Source organism: Cervus elaphus, chromosome 26 (genome assembly GCF_910594005.1).
Source record: "Cervus elaphus chromosome 26, mCerEla1.1, whole genome shotgun sequence".
NCBI lineage: Eukaryota > Metazoa > Chordata > Mammalia > Artiodactyla > Cervidae > Cervus > Cervus elaphus.
The window spans coordinates 23,235,058-23,239,794 of record NC_057840.1 but is presented as its reverse complement, the minus strand read 5'-3'; the positions used below and the strand labels follow the sequence as shown (position 1 = coordinate 23,239,794).

The 4,737-nt window shown below is 42.3% G+C and overlaps 1 non-coding gene across 1 annotated transcript; it reads left to right on the top strand.

Annotated features, from left to right (window-relative positions):
- The first annotated feature begins 278 nt into the window (after positions 1-278).
- Positions 279-350, top strand: TRNAS-GGA. The gene has a single exon. It is a non-coding gene; the product is annotated as a tRNA-Ser (tRNA).
- Positions 351-4,737: the final 4,387 nt, after the last annotated feature.

Below are 4,737 nucleotides of genomic sequence, written 5' to 3'. Positions count from 1 at the left end.
TTAAGAGCTAGGTGTTTGAATTCTCTGGTTACTAAAGAAAATTTCAAGTAAAATTTTGGATTGTTAGAAAAAAAAGTGCCAAAATTATTTTTCAATTTAAATTTAGTATAATGAGACAATTAGTCTGAACCTAAGGAAGCATGGATTACACTTGATTTTGCTTAGCAATGTTCTTTTTTGATTAAAAAATGAAAGTTAAAGGACATTGGAAAGAAATTTCTTAGGTTTTTGTCACCCAGCAACCTTGAGTTTAACAACCGTTTATGTGCCAGGGGGCTTCCCTGGTGGCTCAGAGGTTAAAGCGCCTGCCTGGAATGCGGGAGACCTGGGTTCGATCCCTAGGTTGGGAAGATCCCCTGGAGAAGGAAATAGCAACCCACTCCAGTATTCTCGCCTGGAGAATCCCATGGATGGAGGAGCCTGGTGGGCTACAGTCCACAGGGTCGCAGAGTTGGACACAACTGAGCGACTTCACTTTTGTGGTGCTAGTAAACACTTAATATTTGCAGTTGCATTGTTAAATCAAGTTGAAAAAAAGCTGTGAGAGAACATCAAAACACCTCTGTATTCATCCATTTAAAATTTGCTACAGGCTACACCTGGGTATCCATAGGATTATATTCTGAATTCTTTCAGCACCAGTCAACAGAAAAGACATGTAGGTGACATTGGAAAGTTACTTTCTAGCCCTTGTGCAGATACTAACCTAGCCCAGCCCGAGACCTTCCCTGGAGATCAGATTGGATCAAACTGCACATCTGTCATTTGATAAGCCCAAGGTATCTCAAGCACTCAAGGAGAAACTGGAGGTTTCTAGAGTATCTTGGGTTACACACTTGGTTAGATAAGCCTTCTAATTTCATTAACACCATTATTTCTGCATATATTTACAAGGGGGGAAAAAGACTACAGCCTTCCAAATCTCTTTCATATAGAACAGGTTACTATAAAGCTATTCTTATCCTACAGAATTTGTTTTGGAAAGATACATACCAGAATTTGAAACAGTTAGGGAGCTCAGCATGTTTTCTTAGGTTAGAAAATGTCCCTGTGCTGGGAGGTAACAAAGTCTTCTGATTTTACAGCAGGATAAGCTTGAACACAGAGAGAATAGGAGATCTGCTGATGTTCAAACAGGGGATCTGCTGGGAAATAGGACTCTGAGCTCTGAACTTTGACTCCTGTACTTTCGCAACCTAATGACTGAAAATATAAGAGTGACGTGAATTGAAAGGAAGTGTGCAGAAGGTCACTTGCTGGAATTTCATCTTCATTATAGTGCCTGAGGTGTGAGAATGCAGTTATCCTATAAGGAACAGAGGCAGCATTCAGCACTGGGTATTAATAGAATCGTATGGTTTTTCCCACCCCAGTACACAGACGAGCTGCCTTCATTTTAGTCTGTTTGGACAAATCTGAATCTGAGGACAGTGGAGAAAGGGTTCATGCTCAGGTATTTTTAAAGTGATTTCAATGATCTAACAAATAGCCTTTCCTGTAGTAAAATGGGAATTTCTCAGGCAATGTAATCCATTTATAGACTCCATTTTATTTTATTTTTTAATTTATTTTTTAATTCAATTTCTTTACAGAATTTTGTTGTTTTCTGTCAAACCTCAACATGAATCAGCCATAGGTAGACACATATCCCCTCCCTTTTGAACCTCCCTCCCATCTCCCGCCCCATCTCACCCCTCTAAAGTCAATATACTGCCCTAGCTGTAATGTAAGGAGAACTAAAAGGAAAGTAATTTCATAGTCATTGCGCAGGCAAAACTGTACTAGAAGATGTAACGAAGCAATTAGATGCCTCCATGTGTGTGCAAAGACCACGTGTTTGTTTGAGACACCAAACTCTGTGAGCAGGGTGCAGTTTTCAGAAATGATAAACACTTCCTTATAAAATTCCAAACTAAGCAAACTGAAATGATCTTTTGATTTAACAATACCTGCATTTCTGGAAGATTTAGCATACAGTAAAGTCAAGCACAAATGTTGCATTTTTATGTAAAATAGAATTGAGTTTCTAAGCTTGGATGATACGAAAAAGACCTTTTTTACTGACATAATTCTGGAACTTCTGAAATCGGTGAAGGATGTAGGACCACATACATCCCACACATTGTAGGATGTCCAGCGTGCCCACAAAATGCCAGTGGAGTGACCCAGTCAGTGTGACAACTCAAAATGTTCCACGCGGTTCCATGATGCCTGCTATGGAGTGGTACTGCTCCCACTCCCAGGGTTCATTTCCTGCTGTTTTTGATGATTTGCCTACTTTTTAGAAGAAGGCACTCTGTCATACCATCTCCTATCTTCACCTCATTTGGTATTCTTGTGGATGGGGAGCTGGGAGAAGACTGTAGTTTGTGTTAATGGAGAGTATGTGACTTTAATTCATGAGGGGTGATGGGTCTCTACCCTTAATAATGCTTTTTACCCCAGAAAAAATAATTTGCCTGACCTCATCTTCTCCACAGTTATGCTGGAGAGTATGTTAAAAACTATTGTGAAAAAGGATTGTTAGAATTTTTCTTAGGAACAATTGAACTAATCGATATTATTAACTGTAAAATTTCAAAGCCTCAAACCATCTTCTTTAGGTGGTTCACACCAGAACCCATCTCCGACAGCTGAGTGTGACCGTGTAACATATCGAGTGTTGCTGTTTTTGACTAGTGTGTACCAGCAGTCACCTGATAGAGTAGAAACAGGGTGTGCCGTAACATAATAATAGTGATTTGTTATAATACTGTCCCAGATTACTGTTAATTGCATTGCATTTTGGACGCCTCACCTCGTGAAGATGTGGTTCTCTGATGCCCAAACACCACCCCTGGTCCTCAGAACCACATTTGTCTGGGGAGCCTGACCCAGTGCATTGGGCTAGATTGGCCATCAGTCCCAAGCTGGCCACACAGGGGCTCCTCTTGAGTACTGAGCCAGAGAGAATGTAAGAAGAGGATGGAGGGAGAGAGAGAGGATGGAGGGAGGGAGAATCACTCTGCAGTGGGGTTGAGTGCTCCGGCTGTCATCAAGGTGCTGGCATGTTCCGTGCTTTCTGAGGGCTGAGGAAGGATCGGTACGAGGCCTGTCTCCTTGGCTTGTAGATGGCCGTCTTCTCCTTGTGTCTCTTCACACTGTCTCCCTTCTATTTGTATCTCTGTGTCCAAATTTCCCCCTCGTATGAGGACATCAACTATATTGCATTAGAGCCCACCCCAGTGATCTCATTTTAACTTGATTACCTTTATAAAGACCACATCCCCAAATAAGGTCACATTCTGAGGTACAGGCTTAGAATACTAACATTATCTTTTTAGGGCAGACTCAATTCAACCCATAAGAAGTGCTCGAAACCAGTGTCCTACTGAGTGGACTGGGGAGCACAGGAAGCTGATTTGTAGGGAATAAAGCACAAACAGGATGTTATAAGAAGTAACTTCATGGTTTCCTGACAGGTCATTTCCAGTTTTCCCTGGCGGCCAGTTGTATTCTTAATGTTGGTTTCTATGAGTTGCCATTTTGGCTTTCTAATACATTCCCCTTGCTTAAGCTTATTTAAGCTTGTTGCTATTATTTTTAGTCAAGGGATGCTAACTAACGGAGAACCAAACTGAGACAGACCTTGTAGTGTACTACCTAAGGAGCTGGATGCAACTCTACTAGTCTTTGTGAAGCTGTTGCCGGTTAGATGGGCTGGAAAAATGAAGCAGGAAGAAACACTAGAAGCCCACTGTAATGGAATCATGAGGTAATCAAGGGAAAGGTGGAAAGGAGCAAGTAGATATCAGTCCTTTTCAGGGTTATCTTTTATTGTATGTTATGGATTGAATGTTTGTTCATGGCCCCTGCCCCCTGTCCCGCCCCGCCCCCACATTTATACGTTGACCGCCTAACCCCTAGTGTGATGGTTTTAAGAGGCGGGGCCATTGGGTAGTTAGGTCATGGAGTGGAGCCCTCATGAAGGGAATTAGTGGCATTTTAAAAAGAGACATGAGAGCTTGCTTTCTGTCAGTTCTCTGCCATGTGAGGATTCAGCAGAAAGACCACCATCTGCAAACCAGGAAGCCGGCTCTCACCAGACACCAGATATGCCTGTTACAGCCATCCCGTCTACGATATTTATGTTATAGCAGCCCCTTGTGGCTCAGATGGTAAATAATCTGCCCACAAAGCAGGAGACCCAGGTTTGATCCCTGGGTCAGGAAGAGCTCTTGGAGAAGGGAATGGCAATCCACTCTAGTATTCTTGTCTGGAAAATTGCATGGACAGAGGAGCCTGGTGGGCTACAATCCATGGGATTGCAAAGAGTCGGACACACCTGAGTATGACTAACACACACCCACCCTAAGCTGACTAAGACACTGTATCACCCTTTCATTTAATTAGGGTCTGAATTAAGGACATGGATTAAAGAGATTCAAAGAAAGATGGAAAGTAAGAAATCTACAATGACTCTGAATTTTCTGTTTTAAACTATGGGGCTAGTAGGTTTGGTATTAACAGTTAGATGGTGTTAACTTTCTGTTTGAGGAAGGACGTTAAGCTGTGATTTGAAAGTGTGGAGATTGAGGGTCTTCAGCTTAATCAGAGGAGGATTGCCAGGGAAGCAGCCGGGCGTGGTAACTGCAGTGTGAGTGCTGGAACCGCCATTGTAGAGTCCTTGTAATATGTTAGTTATGCTGTTTGAAGGCATGTTGACTGGAAGATATCACCAGAGAGAATCCCAGAAAG